General features: G+C 46.6%; 1 pseudogene; it reads right to left on the minus strand.

Annotated features, from left to right (window-relative positions):
- Positions 1-7,682: 7,682 nt before the first annotated feature.
- LOC144268710 (killer cell lectin-like receptor subfamily F member 1) lies at positions 7,683-16,131 on the minus strand (annotated as a pseudogene).
- Between the last annotated feature and the right edge of the window lie 111 nt (positions 16,132-16,242).

Consider the following 16,242-nt stretch of genomic DNA (forward strand, 5'->3'; position numbering starts at 1 on the left):
AGTCACCTGGCTGGTCATCAACTGCCCCCCTGCAGCTCGGGTCCCTCCCTCCTCGCCTGCCTGCCTGCTGCCTCCGTTGGCCCAGCTGGCTCTTGACAGGTCAGGTGGGACTCAGGCATGGCAAACCCTGCGCACGGCGCCCTCTTTGGCAGGCCATCCTGGGCTGCCACCCGGACTGCCCACACCAAAAGCCAGCCCTGAAAAGGCATCCCAGGCTGGAGAGCCACCCTGGGGAATGTCACAGACATATATATGACAATTTGTTAACTGAATGAGGCAGGGGTCCTGTGTACACAACAGGACAGGACACAGTCATGTAATTAAAGACTGTCTCATAATGCATACACAAAAGGGGGGCAAATTAAGGTTGAAGGGAGAGGAAATGACAGAATTAAGTGTAACTTCTGAATACTTGACTTAGCAACCTTAATGTGTAGGTTTTTGGATGGAATTGATTATTTAGTTTGATTTGGTCTCTGAAATTCTAATGTGAATCTTGTGTTCAGAAGAGTTATACGCTGTGCTGCCATGGTCTCTGCAGCCACAGCTAGGCCAACCAACCCACTTGGAAAGTTTAGATCTAGAAACCTGGAGTTTCCATGGAAGGGCTTCCATGATGTCAGAGAAAGGAGGGGTGACACTGCACTGGCTCAGTTCCCCCCAGCAGAATTTTGGCAGGAAGAGTGAGTTCCTGCTCCTCTCTATGTATCTGTCTATCTAATATTTATGCTGTGGGGATCGCTGTGATGTCTGAACATCAGTGGCAGCATGTCTACTTGGATGAGGGGAGGTGCCTAGGCCGAGCTGTGAGTGGTGGGCAGGGCCAGAACAGCAGTAGGTACTATAGCTGTGGTCTCTAGCCTTTATCACTCTGGTCTCTAAATCCTGTTGTGTTTCTGATTTCCTAATTCCTTCGTTCCCTTGAAGAATGGTTAGAAGTGTGAATCCATTGCATCATTGTAATTGATGTTTCTTGTAGCTTCTCACATCTTGGTTTTCCTTGATACACACCTAGACCAAAATGTATTAAACTTGGATGGTTAAAGCTTTGCGCCTACATAAATATCTAGGCACCTAAACAAGTGGCAGGATTTCAGAGATGTTCTGCAACCACGGAGGGCGGGAGCTCAGTGGGAGCTGAGGGTGCTCAGCAGCTCTGAAAGTCTGTTCATTTTTATTTCAGTTCCTAAACATGGATTTAAGTGCCAAACTTTAAGCATCCAAACTTGAACATTTTGACCGTCATTCCTATGAGAGATGCGTACCTGCAACAAGGTGATGGTCGAACCTTTCATCATTTCACAGCACTACGCCTAGATATCTGGTTTGGTTTTCCTAATAGTGAACAGGCCTTTGGTGTTTTGACCAATCAGATAGCAGTATACTGTACTGGTATGAATCAGATGACTGACATTTGAATGTTCAGTTCCTGCTTTGTTCCGTCAATAATGGTTGGTGGGCTGGAAAGTTATGTTATCTAATTGAGTGGCTGTCACACGTTTTGTCAGAGATAACAGCTAGCGCCATGGGGCCAGATTCACATCTGATGTCAATGGTGTTTCACCAGTTTACACAAGGCCTGAATGTGGCACATGAACTCTGTGCTCTGTGCACTGGAACAGAATTCAGCAAGAAGAGATCTGACCCAGAAAACACAGGGCCTGATTAGGGTTACACTGGACTATAACAGGTGTAAATGAGAACAGACTTCAACGCAGGACCATGGTTTTCTGTGAGATATTGTTGGGAATTTCCCTTTAGAACAGAAGATCTTGCCTCCGGAATGGGTACAAAAAATAAACACTTCCCAGGGAGGAAATTCAGCTTGTTGTAAACTTCATTTTTTAAAGCATTTCCTAATTAATCATATCCATATGTGAGACTCTTGGATCACAGTGCACAGGAGATGGGTGAACAGCACCAACCTGAATACAGCCCTGTAAGTTCCCCTTCACTTGTACGGGGTGCAAATTGGGTATTGGAGAAGTGAAGAAATGAATACATGAAGAAGAAGCCTTTAGGGTAGGAGTCATACCGGTATGAGGGTGAACTGCAGGCAAAACTACCATGAAGAAGTCTTAGCAGGGGTGACAGATTCTTCCTAAAAGTGGGGGGCCACAAGGCCCTGCCAGTCTCCTCTCTTCCCCACCGAGGCCCCACCACCTGTCAGGGTAGATGGTGGGTCCAGGGTGCCCCACAGCTGTCTGGGTGGCTCTTGCTTCAGGCCTGGCCTGTGGGCGGGGCCTTGGGGGCCGAAGAGTCACAGCTGGGTTGGGGTAAGAGCTGCCCAAGAAGCTGTAGGGTGCCACGGGCCCTCCATCTACCCTGTGCGGGAGACCCGGGGGGCGAGGACATGGGCTGGAGGCTGCTCACGGGCCCCTGACGCCAGGCAGGTGGAGGGTCCATGCCCCCCACAGCTGCCTGGGCTCCCTGAGTCAGGCTTCAGCTTCTAGCTTGGCTAGGAGGGAGGGCCTCAGGGGGAAGAGGAAGGGCAGGAGGTCAAGCCCATGAGGAAAAGTGGGAGGGCTATGGCTAGGGTTGTCAAGTGTTTGGTTTTTGACTAGAACGCCTGGTCGAAAAGGGACCCTGGCAGCTCCAGTCAGCCCCACTGACTGGGCCATTAAAAGTCTGGTTGGGGGCGCAGCGGGGGCCCGGGGCTAAGGCAGGCTCTCTACCAGCCCTAGCTCCGCGTGGCTCCTGGAAGTGGCAGCCAGGATCCTGTGGACCCTAGGCGCTTCAGCAGCCAGGGACTGGGAGGTTCGGCGTGCTGCTCCTGCCCCAAGTGCTGGCTCTGCAGCTCCCATTGGCTGGGAACTGCAACCAATGGGAGCCACGGGGGCCAGCGCCAAGAGGCTGCAGGGACCTGGCAGCCATTTCCTCTGAGCTGTGGTAAGCAGCGCTGGGACCCTGCACCGCCTCCCACATCCCAACCTCCTGCCCCAGCCCGGAGTCCCCTCCCACACCCCAAACCCATCATCCCAGCCCCACCCCAGAGCCCACACCCCCAGCCATAGTGCAGAAGGTGGGGGCCTGCAAAGATTCTAAAAATTAATACTGGCCACTCCAGGCTTGTATTAAACTCCCAAGGTTACAGCTTTTCTCTGACATTGGATGGGTAGATGCTGCCACCACCCAAGTGCAAAACCTCTTTGAGAACTCAGGAAGGCGCACTTGGGAATTCCTTCCTGTGGGGTACCCTCAAGCCCTTTCACCCCCCTGCCCCTCCAGGGAAGAGCTGAGAAAGAAAAACAAAGGAAATCAGCTGTTGCCACCAGCTAATTAAACAACATGTGCACAAACCTCTTAAGACACAAAAATCCAATCCTGTTCTTAAAAAAAGTAAATTTCATTAAAAACAAAAAGAAAGAAAATACATCTGGAAACTCAGGCTATTGCTAGATTTTAAAAAGAAGCAATGACAAGGATTAAGCATCAAGAATAACTTTCTTGAGGTCCAGCTTAAAGGTTACAAGCAAAACAGAAGCATCTGGGGTTAGCACAGAGGAGTCCACAAGCCATAAAGAAATAAAAAGAGATAAACCTAATTGCGTCTTGCTAGACATTTCCTGATCTACTGACATATCTGGGATTTCAAATGAGTAGTTTCTAGGTATGATACCAATGATTTTTCATACCTGACCCCAAGTTTTTTACAGCATAGTTGCTTGCTGTCTGCCTCTCCTTGAGAACAACAGACAGACAAAGGGGAAGTTTTTTCTCAGTTTTAAAAAGTTCTAGTCCTCCCATTGGCTCTTTTTCCTTTTACCTATGCAATACAGGGAGACTTTTTAACCCTTTGCAGGTAAAGCAAGTAGAGAACAGCTACTAAGTGGGATTTTATAGCTAACTGGCTGGCTGGGTGTCCGTGAAAGGAAGTTACCTCCCCTCTTCTTTCATTTTTCATTGTGTTTTGTCAAATATTCTGTAAAAGTGTTCTTAAAATGAACAACATGTGCTGGGTCATCTGAGACTGCTATAACATGAAATATATGGCCGAATGCAGGTAAAACAGAGCAGGGGACATACAATTCTCCCCCAAGGAGTTCAGCCACAAATTTAATTGACACATTATTTTTTAATGAGTATCATCAGCATGGAAGCATGTCCTCTGGAATGGTGGCCGAAGCATGAAGGGGCATACAAATGTTTAGCGCACCTGACACATAAATACTTTGCAATGCCAGCTACAAAAGTGCCATGCAAATGCCTGTTCTCACTTCCCGGTGATATTGTAAATAAGAAGAGGGCAGCATTATCTCCTCTAAATGTAAACACACTTGTTTGTCTTAGCGATTGGCAGAACAAGAAGTAGGACTGAGTCGACTTGTAGGCTCTGAAGTTTTACATTGTTTTGTTTTGGAGTGCAGTTATGTAAAAAAAAAATCTACATTTGTAAGTTGCATTTTCATGACAAAGAGATTGCACTACATTACTTGGATGAGGTGAATTGAAAAATACTATTTATTTGTTTATCATTTTTACAGCGCAAATATTTATAATAAAAATAATATACATTTTGATTTCAATTCCAACACAGAATACAATATATATGAAAATGTAGAAAGACATCCAAAATATTTAATAAATTTTAATTGGTATTCTATTGTTTAACAGTGCGATTAAAACTGCCATTAATTGCTATTAAGTTTTTTAATTGCAATTAATTTTTTTGAGTTAATCACATGAGTTAACTGGGATTAATCGACAGCCCTATTAACTGAGCCTCCTGTGATCATTTAAACTGGTAGTGTGAATGGTTGGTATTTGTTATGTGACATTTTCCATTTACTGATTAAACCCTCTGCCCTTTGTTGACCTTGTTCCTGCACCGCACAAAGTGGCCATGCTACTACATGTTAAGCAAGAAGTAAAAAGTATAGTTAGATTAACTGTCAGCAAAGCATTTAGAAAAATTTAGCACGTGCACTAGAAAGGTGAAGAGCTGAAGTCAACAGATGTGTCTCACAACTTCACACTATGCCTGACTGGTGCAGAGTCATTAATAACAAGTTCACACTTTAGCCCTTCAGTGTCCTGTTTCTTCTCTCTACCTTTAGAGACAATGAGGGACATTTTCACGTGCAATGTGTGTAACAGGAAGCTGCTCTCACTTCTGTTGGAGGTCTGTTATAGAAGAGTCTAAGCGCTAACAATGCAAGAGGTGGCCCTATCATACATACGCTCTCTAAAGTTTCTTTGGTGCACTGGCATTCTACGTAAGGCAGGTTTCAGAGTAGCAGCCGTGTTAGTCTGTATTTGCAAAAAGAAAAGGAGTACTTGTGGCACCTTAGAGACTAACAAATTTATTTGAGCATAAGCTTTTGTGAGCTACAGCATCCGATGAAGTGAGCTGTAGCTCACGAAAGCTTATGCTCAAATAAATTTGTTAGTCTCTAAGGTGCCACAAGTACTCCTTTTCTTTTTGTGTAAGGCAGTGGTGCCATCTCTTGAAAGAGGATAGCACCACCTCCACAGTCTGATATTGGCCCCAGCCACTCATACTGTCAATGGGAAATGCATTTAAATGGAAAAAGGGGAATTCATTGTAAATCATGGCTAATACAATCACTACAGCAGTCCCCTCTGCTCTTTGTTTGAGATTGTGGGAAAGGCCGATTTGCTGAAGATTTCTGCTGAACTGATCAGCAGTGAAAGAGAGCAGTGTTGATGAATTGTAATTAGGCTTCAGAGACAACCCTCAATGAAGGTGTTAATGGCTACCATTGATCACAGACCTGGCTAAAGCTGATGCATGCTCTCTGCATAAATAAAGGCACAACCACCTGCCTTTGTGTAGAGATAGATGAAACAAAAAAGCTACTGTCCAAGGCAAGGGCCAGCATGGCAAGACCTGAGCGGAAGATAAATCCATGTGAGCCAAGGGATTTCCCTAGGGCCTGATTGCAAACATAGGCTGCAAATATTGATCGGTTGCAGCTGTGTGTGTGTGGTGTGTTTCAGTGAGAGAAAGCCAAGAGAAAGCTAGCAGACAAACAGTATGTCTACACAGCAAAGAAAAACCTGCAGCTGGCCCATGCCAGCCAACTCAGACTCGCAGGGCTGGGGTAGTTTCATTGCTATGTAGACTTCTGGGCTTGGGAGGGAGCCCGAGCTCTGGTACCCTCCCACCACACAGGGTCGAACCCAGGCTCGGTTGTATTTGCATATCCATACCTGCTAAGCTTCCACATTAAGGGCCTTGATGCAATAACCAGTGAGGTCAATGGCAATGTTTGCATTGGAATGGGCCATATGTTTGTAAGAGGGCATTTCGGGAAAATCCAGTCAGTGTCATATGCTGAGGCAGTATATAATAGAGCAGAGGTTCTCAAACTGTGGTCTGCGGACCACCAGTGATCCCCCAGCTGCATTCAGGGGTTCACGGATAGTTCCCTCTAAGGTGTGTGCCTGGGCAGCCGCACACGAGAGAGTGAAGGGCCAGCGTGGATGCACTAATTAGGTGTCTGGACCCTGGAGAAAATGCACATGTAAGGTGAGGCGGTGGCCTTGTGGGGAATAGGGGGTAGGTGGGAGGGGGCAGTGGAGTGAGAAGAGGGGGTGGGGGGAATTTGGGATGTGCAGAGCTGCAATGGCCAGAGAAAGAGGTGACTTTCCCCAGCTCCAGGGCTGTGGCTGGTGGGGAGAAATGGTCCTCCTTTCCTAGCCTCAGCTCTGTGGCTGCTGTGGCGGGGGAGAGACCCCCACCCCCCACCCCCCTGTTTCCCAGCCTCAGCTCGGGACCTGCCACGGTGGGGGAGAGAGGGAGAGACCTCCACCTCCCTTCCCAGCCCCAGCTTGGGGACTGCTGCGGCGGGGGAGAGAGGGCACATCCATCACATTAGAAAGGTAAAACTACTGATATTAAAATATGAGTTGTGTGCTTTTATTTGTAGAACAAAAAAACCTTAATTATTATTAAGGGTTTTTTTTATTATAACGCTTTTATCCAAAGAGCTTTACAATAGTTAGCTAACGGTACAAACAACATTTGGAAGGATCATTAAGTGGTCCACGGAGACCCTTAGAAATTTTCAAGTGGTCTGTGAAAAAAAAAGTTTGAGAAGCACTGGAAGAGAGTAGCTGGAGCACAGTGCACTCTGGGATGTTCTGTTGCACAGAGAACTGGGAGGAAGAAGAAGCAGCCAAACTGGGTTAAACAGGAACAATTAGGGTCCCATCTGCACTGAATAAAGCTGTGGTAAGTGGATTACAGATATGTGCCAGCCTAGGCCGCTGGCAAGGGTGGCACACAACTGCAATGGTTACTAGCCATGTGGTATGTGGACATAAAGGAACCAGTTCATTAATGACTCAGCATTCAGTGGTCCAGCATACAAAGAGAGAGAGCCAAGACAGTGCAACATTCAGGCTTTATTCCTTCCTCTACATGTACTTTCTTCTCTCATCAAGCACTTCCTGAAAGAAGAGTTCTCTAAATTCCTAGATGAGAGCACATACAATCCAACAGGATATAACTGTTCAACACATCAAGACTTTTTAGAATGATACCTTACAAGGCATAAGTTGTACAAAACATATAATTATATCACCATGGTGAATATGGGGTGCTAGGATGTTGCTTTGGAGTACAGAATGTCACAAGTGCCCTCTATTGGGAATCAATCCATTTGAACATATAGTGTGAAAAGGCTTGCATATGCAGCTAGTCCTCCTGCAGTGTTTCAGAAATCCAGCAGAGTTGCCTTTTTCTTACAGATCCACTTGTATGATGAATGACAGCTATCCGCATGAATCTCCTGCTTCTTGAAAGCAGCACAGCCCCCTCCACCTTTTCTGTCTTTCATGGTAAAACGGGGGGATCTCAAAGATGAGCTAATAACTTCTGAAATGGGGATGAGGAGGCACCTTTATGCTTTTGGATTTACAAGACCAAACCCAAAATCGGGAATTTTCAGATCTGGGTTCCATTTTCTCCAAACCATCAAAGCTCAGGTGTGTTTGGATACAGAGTTCTGATTTTGGACCATCTCTACCTAACTTTTGTAAGCAGTGTCAGGATGAGCTCCACCCTGACATCTGGTGGTGAGGTGTGGCAAGTTGTGGAAAAGAACTTCAGGGGCCGATGTCATTTGCATAGGCACACCCACCACGCCTAGAATGAGACCATAGCTGCTCAAATGGTCACTTTGGCTGCTGTGGGATCCCCAGCGTCTCTGTTATTGGGGCAGGAAGAATAAATTGTTATTACCCTGATTATGGGAACTGTGCTTGGAACTGTACGTGGCCTTTTGTTATGATGGAGGGATTCACCATCAACTAAGTAGCACTCGCTAGGCAAGGGTCATGGGTTCCAAAACTGTGTGAATAGAGAGAGGCTGGGGACAAGTATTAATACTTGGTGGCATGGGCCCCTTGGTGAGGGCCTTACATGCTAATTGCACTTCCTCCTCTCTCCACTGTGGAATATCAGAGCTAATTTTGATTTCATTAGAAGTCTAGTTATAGGCTGCTGAGCTCACTTTGGGCTGACAGTGCACCAGCACTGGGGCTCCCCTACTACAAGCTGAATTCACCTAAGAGCTGAAATCACTGAGTGTTGTGTTAAGTAGTGGGGGAGCCTGAAGATATATTGTGGAGCAGTTTGCGGCACGGCTGGTGAAGCAGTTCAACGCAGTTCAACGCGGAGCAGTGTGTGGATGGCAGGAGCTGCTTGTGGGTCGTGCAGCTGAGCGAAGGAGTTCGTGGGGCGGCTGGCGGAGCGGAGCGCAGCGGAGCGAAGGAGTTCGTGGGGCGGCTGGCGGAGCGGAGCGCAGCGGAGCGAAGGAGTTCGTGGGGCGGCTGGCGGAGCGCAGCGGAGCGAAGGAGTTTGTGGGGCGGCTGGCGGAGCGGAGCGCTGCTATGGAGCTATGGGGCGGTCAGCTTCAGATCATGTAAGGTGCCTCTTACCCCCGTCCCATTTCCACCCAGGTTGGGAGGTAAAGCTCCGCAGATAAACTTTCGAACTCTGGGGCTGCCCTGACCAGGGACAGAGACTTTTGGGGCATTGGACTTTTGGGACCTTGGGTGATTTGGGGTTGCTGGACTCAAGAACCAAAGGGAAAAGGGCATGCCCCAATTTGCCTGGGGTGGGTTTTTTTTGCTCATGGGTTGTGTTATGAATCCTGTTGGTGGTGTTTCCCCAACATAATGCCACATTGTTTCTCTCTGTTATTAAAAGGCTGTTGCTACACTCAGGCTATGTGCTTGCGAGAGGGGAAGTATTGCCTCTTGGAGGCGCCCAGCGGGGGTGGTATATATTTGTCCCAGGTCACTGGGTGGGGGCTCGAGCCGGTTTGCATTGTGTTATTGGAATGGATCCCCTAGATATTGAACCCGGCCCTTGTTGCTGCCAACTCTGACGGGCAGAAGGGTTACACTTTTAAGCTGGTTGAAGGAAGCAGTAAGTTTTTGAGATAGGTTTTGATTTAGTGTTTTGGTACACAAATAAATTGGTTAGTCTCTAAGGTGCCACAAGGACTCCTTTTCTGTTTTGGTACAGTTAGAGCACATCTCCCCATATCTAAATGGATACCAGGAATGCAAATAGTAAGCAACAGGGGTTGCAACCGAGGCTTGGTGGATGCCTACTGACTAAAGCTGGACAGAATTCCCCCCCACCCGCCCAATTTTGAATTTTCAGTGAAAAATCAAAACCAATCGTATTTTGACCAAACACTGACATTTTCATTCCTTCAGGCTGGAAAGAAGCTGCTGCCAATTGCAGAGGAAACAAGGAACTTTCAGCCAAAGTGAGCCAATCTCAGAAACACTGCCTGAAGCAAGGTAAGTGCCTAGGATTCCTTTAGCAAAGGTCAGTCAAAACAGAGTTTAAGATACAACAGTGCCCCTTGAAAGTCTCCATTTGCTCTCAGCAAGGACCAGCAAGACCAGAAACATTTCCCACCACGAGTATTAAGGCTTCTTCTGCTTTCCTGCCACACATACAAGTGATATCTCTGCCCACAAACCAACCCTTGCTCCTACTAGAGCGCCAGAAGTTTGTCTGAGCTGCTGTAACCCAGTTTCCTATAATCTTGTCATGCCTTCTCACCACTTTGTTATGTTAGCTGCAGCTCAATACATACACAGTTATACCACATCCTTCAAATAAAGCATGAACAGATTTTACAGAAAAGAGGAAAAGTGAGAGAGATTTAATGTTTTACTGAGAAATGCTTTACAGAGAAGAAGAGAATAGAGACAGTGGGTGAGTGGGATTGTAGCTGGGTATGTGAACTGTGAAGTTGAGTACCGGAAAGAAGCAGAAAACGGCAGGGGTAATGGTAAAAGAGGGCTCCGGAGAAAGCTTCAAAATGTGACTCCAGAGCACCCTGCAGGCTCAAAAAGCAGAAGGCAAATAAAAATCACACCACATCTATTATTTGTACATAATCTCATGATTTTAAAGCCAATCTTGTGATATTTGGTGAGTCTAACTCAGGGGTCTAACTATGGCACGCGTGCCAAACATGGTACGCGAGCCAATTTTTAATGGCACGCTGCTGCCTGCCAGACCCGGGCAGACAGCAGTGTGCCACTAAAAATCCTGCCAGGCCCGGCCCACTCTTTTCCTCCCCCCCATCCCCTGCTCTCTCCTTGCAGGGCAGGAAAACTTCCCACTCCCCCCGCCTCTTCCCCCAGCGTGCTGGGTTCCTGCCCCTCCTCCTCTCCCTCCCTGTGGCTGATCAGCTGACGGCCCTTGCTATGGAGGGGGAGAGGGAAAAGCGGAGCCACAGCACGCTCTCTGCTCCGGGGACCTTGGGGAAGCGGGGTGGAATCAGGGCATATCCCTTCCAGCCCCCTGCTGTGAGCTGTTCAGGGCAGGGGGCTGGGAGCACCCCCACAACCCCAGCCCACACCCCCAGCCCTCTGCCCTCACCCCTGCACCCCCCCCCACAACCCCAGCCCTCTGCCCTGACCCCTGCACACCCCCCCACAACCCCATCCCTGACTCCGGCACCCCCCACACATACCCAGCCCCCCCACACCCCATGCCCTGACTCTTGCACCCCCCACATCCCCACTTCCAACCTGAGCACCAAACGGGAGCTCCTGCACGCCCCACCCCATTCTCACCTGCACCCCTCGCACCAAATGGGAGCTGCCCAGGTAAGCGCTCCACACCCAAACCTCCTGCCCCAACCCTGAGCCCCCTCCCACATTCTAGCTCCTGGCCAGACCCTGCACCCAACCCCCAGCCTGCTCCTTCACTCCCAGCCCTGTGCTCAGTGCACTCCCACCCTCAGCTCAGTGCAGAGAGAGAGGAAGAGAATGGGCTAGAACCAGGGAGAAGGTAGGTACCCGCTCTATGTGGGCAGGGCCGGGATCCTAGACTGGCAGCGGGCTGAGCGGGGCCGGCAGCCGGGACCCTGGCTGGCAGGAGCCAGCAGACGGAACCCCAGGCTGGCAGCGGGCTGAGCGGGCCAGCGGCGTAAGATCAGCATTTTAATTTAATTTTAAATGAAGCTTCTTAAACATTTTGAAAACCTTGTTTACTTTACATACGACAATAGTTTAGTTATATAATATATAGACTTAGAGAGAGAGACCTTCTAGAAAACGTTAAAATGTATTACTGGCACGCAAAACCTTAAATTAAAGTGAATAAATAAAGACTTGGCACACCACTCTGAAAGGTTGCCAACCCCTGGTCTAACTCATGATTTTTGAACATTTGGGGTTGGCAATACCGTGAGTGAGTGAGTGTTGCAGTCGTGAGAAAAGAGTTAGAAGGATGCTGGTCAGTGGCAGACGGTAAATGGGGTAAGTGTGGGGAGGCATTAGTGGGGGGATGGGAAAGTGAGTGTGAGAGTGAGGGGAAATCCGAGGGAGGCAGCAATGTGGAGTGGGAAAAATCAGTAGGGTTTAGTTTGAATCACAGGCTAACACTGACCGAAAAGGATGTATCAAAAGGCTAAGGGAGGGCATGTAGTGCTCTTTCTACCTGAGATACACAATGTGATCAGGGAAAAGTGAGTAGCAGCTCTGTGGGATTTTGGTACTTTTCAAGTAAACATAGATGAATCTCAGCCTGCCTCAGCACTCAAGAGCCTTCTTAGGCTGAGGTATCTGGATAAAGGGAATGACGCAATGAGAGCAGCAAATTGTGCACTAGGGCTGGGCAAACCAGTTGCTTTATAACTAATTTAACTTCAAGAAGAAAAACAACACTTACCTGTATCCTTGTAATTTGGGGTCATCAAGCCACGTCCATCCTCCTTCTTTGAAATTTAATCCAATCCAGCGAAAACTAGCATCTTCATACTGGGTACTGAAAAATCCCTGTGGGTGAGATGATAACCTGAATATGCAAGTCTCTTGCTGAAATCCAGGAGTGTGGTGTCTGTTTTGCTCCTCTTTGAAGAACAGGGCAATGCTTCAGTACTCACAATTTCTGCCTCACTTTCAAAAATCAGGAGGCTGGATTTCCTGGCTGCACAATAATCAATACTGGCCTGCCAGATTTTCTTCTCCTCTGAGAAGTAGTAACATCTTCCTCTGTACAGCAGCCACTGAGGAGGGCAGAGCTCATGCCCTGTTCCCGCAAGGGCATTAGTATATTTTTGGTCCTTTTACTATTCTTTACATCAGTACATTTTTTAAAGTTTATACCTGTGAAAATTCTCAACATTATAGGCTTTTCACACAAACAATACAAAGCTTTGCTGTTCTGTAGTTAAGAAAGGAAACTGAGCATCAGGATAACTAGATGCTGATCTGAACTCTGCTCTTAACTTGCTATAACCTTGGGGAAGTCACGTACGCCCTCATTTTCAACACTTCTGGTGCCCAGCCTGAGGCTTTTAGGGGCTGCTTTTCAGAGGTGCTGAGTATCCACAGCACACATTCACTTCAGATGGAGTTGTGGCTACTTAGAACCTCTGAAATTCAGGTCGACTATGTCTCAAGTTGGGCTCCCAAAATTAGTGGAGAGTCTTGAAATTTGAGCCTATCGATCTATGACTTCGTTTACCCATCTGTGAAATTATTATAACAATACTTATGCTGTCTTGTAGAGATGTCGTGAGGCTTAGGTAATATTTGTTAAACCCTTTGAGATCCTTGAATGAAACTTGCCTTATACCTTGGTATTAAAGGACAGCTTTCCGTTTTTTGTAGTGCCCAGAAAAATGCACCTAAGTTTTTGCACCCACAACTACGATGGCAAATCCAACAATTTAGAGGCATAAATAACTGAGCTGCAACTACATTTTTGTTTGGATTTTTGTGCTCAACTAACTATGGGCACAAAAAAATGCAGGCACAATTTTTGTGGGCCTGAGTTTACCTGCAAAAAAACCTCTTAGTATTGTATTGCCTTTCACTGGTTTGTCTCAATAAAGCTACATACTTGAAAGACCAGAGCCGTTCAGCCCCTGGAACACCAAGGCCCACAGTAGACTGGCAGCTTTTCCACGTGTTTGAGAACTGCATCAAATGTAGGTACCATTTACCCTTTTAAAATAAAAATAAATGCACACCACTGTAATATGTGCACTTAAAGGACTTTTCCTTGACAGATTCATAGAAATTACTGCTCGTTTGGGTTCACCACCAGTAGAAACCTGCATTTGATCAGATTTGTGCTCTCCCTTAATTTACAATGTGGATGTGGCCGTAGGCTGAATATTAGGATTACACTGCTCCCGGGGCAGTGTAAGCATACCTTCCGCATAGTGAGCAGCCTTCTACTACGTTGCCTGCCCCTGTTCCCACTGAAATCAAAGGGAGTCTTGCTATTAACTTCAATTGGAGCATGATGGGACCCAGAGATATGACAAACAAACATCTTCTTGCAGAAATATTTTATCTTCTCACCCTGTTTATTTCCACACAGATTCTCTTTCAGTCTGCTCAGTACCAAGGAGTGAGCTCCATGGGTATCTTCCACTGAAGTGTGGTTTGTGTTATGCCTTAGTGACGCCTCTGTCTTCACAGCCTTTTCACAACACTCCCTCAAGGCTTACACACAAAAAAGGAGATAAATTGATGGTTAATAGGGACTTTGGTTACATAAAATGAGGGGAAAGATGGTTTTACAGCTAAGGCACTGGGCTAGGAAGTAAGAGATCTAGGTTCCCAGCTCTCCCTCAGCTTTCCATTGTGACTTCAGATGAGGTGTTTATATTCTCTGTCTGTAAAATAGGGGTAATGATACTTTCCTTACCTGACAAGTGGTGGTGAGGATTCATTCATTATTGTTGGTGAGGCACTTGTATACTACTGTAATGGGAGCATGCATTGCCTGTGATAGCAAGGGAACTGGACTCGATGATCCAGGAGGTCCCATCCAGTCCTATGTTCTGATAAGTAGACAGATAAAATGTTGTTAGATGAGGCCTGGAAGGGACAGGCTAGCTCCGCACCATTTTATTATGCAGAGTATGGTCACTGGGGAAAAACTAGATATTGACAATATGATTCTTCTCACTATACCTGTTAAACTCCACTGACTTCACTGGACTTACTCCTGATTTACAGCAAGGTATGGGAGAGAAGAATCAGGTCCATAGAACGAATACACCTTTTGGAGTTGACCTTCACCCTTCTCAACCTCAGATCAAAGTGATATCAGATTAATCACTCATCTGAAATTGCCCATCACAAATCCCAAATGCCAATGGCAATACAGTACAGAACTCACACTTATTGACTGTGCCATTTGGGTAGTGTCACTCACCTTGCAGAGCTAAGACGATTGCAACTCCTTGAAATCCTCTAGAATTAGAGCAACAATGCACCAGCCTGGCTGCTGAGAGCAGGGACCTGGCAATAAGAAATGAAAGAGTTTGGTTTTAGCAGAGAGAAGCTGCTGTACGTTAGCTCTGTTCTGATAAGTGTCAGTAGCTGGGTAGTTTAGATCTGAATAGAGGTGAGAGGTGCCCATTGGTAAAAAGGAGTCTACAAGCTAGGCTAAAAGGTCCCTTTTGAACCCTGATACATTGTTAGAGGTGCTGCTGTTCAGAGAAGACAGAGTAAATTTTTTGTTAAGCGACAAGCAGATTGTGGGTTGGGGTGGCGTCCTTCAAAGAAGATGTTAAATTATGTGCCTTTCTGCCCAGGTCCACTGGAAGTATGGTACTGTCTTGTAAGAAACTATGTTCTTTTGCAGCATGAGAAGACTAGCACTTTTCTTCCCTACTCTGATGAACTGGCAAGGTGGAAGTTCAAGATCACATACCACTTTGAGAAAAAAGTTAGGGGATAACTGACCGGAGAAGAAGGATGATCTTGTAGCTAAGATGTTGGACAGGGGTTTGGGAGATGGGAATTCTATTCATGTCGCTTCCAGAGGCTTCCTGTGTGACCTTGGGCAAATCATTTAATATTTTCTGCTTCCCAGGAGTGTTGTGAGGATTAATTCATGATGCCAGATCTTCAGCTGGTGTAAGTTAGTGGAGCTGACATTGAAGCTACTTTGATATCAGCTGAGACTCAGGCCCTTATTAGGCTGTATGGCCCAGATCTCCAAGGGTATTTAAGTGCCTATCTCCCATTGCTTTTAGTTGGAGTTAGGCACCTAAATATCTTTGAGGATCTGGACCTATGTCTTCTCTCTCAACTTTATACAGATCCAAGGTATAGAAGCAAACACCAAGAATAGTTTAGATAACACTGGTGCTGCACAGAAATATTTTCTTTACACTTGAAATTGAACTTGTCCCCTAGGAGTCTATTAAAAAAAAACAAAGCTATTTCCAGTAGGATCTATATTTCCCTTTGAATTTCATATTCAGCAGCTTGAGATTTGACACCCAACAGTAATCTCACTTGCAGCAGTGTATCTAGACTGGCTTCAGTGAAATTACTCCTGGATTATGCTGGTGAGATCAGAATCAGACAGTGGAGTGCCTCACCTGTGGCTTCTAATGCATCGGCATCTAGTAACACTAAACCAAACTTTTATTAAGATAGAGCCAAATCTTGCTCTCACTTGTATCTCCTACCCAGAGTGGAAAGTCTGATTCTGTGCAGAGAAAGATAAGAGAGGAGAGAGACAGCACAGGAAATAAGCTCCATATCTGTATTTTATATCAAACATACACGTGTCTTAATCCTACCTGTGTAGGAGCTTTGTTTCCTTTCTTTGAATTGTGGGGTTGTGTAACCACAACCAGCCTTATCCTCCATCTCTAGGTCCCTAGAGTATGAGCTTTACTGCCAGGCAACTACAGACAGCAAGTACATACAGGAAGGGAGCAGGGGCAGGTCTCTTGAGAACTTCTGGGGGCAACTACAAAA

Source organism: Eretmochelys imbricata, chromosome 1 (assembly GCF_965152235.1).
Source record: "Eretmochelys imbricata isolate rEreImb1 chromosome 1, rEreImb1.hap1, whole genome shotgun sequence".
In the NCBI taxonomy this organism is placed as follows: Eukaryota; Metazoa; Chordata; order Testudines; family Cheloniidae; genus Eretmochelys; species Eretmochelys imbricata.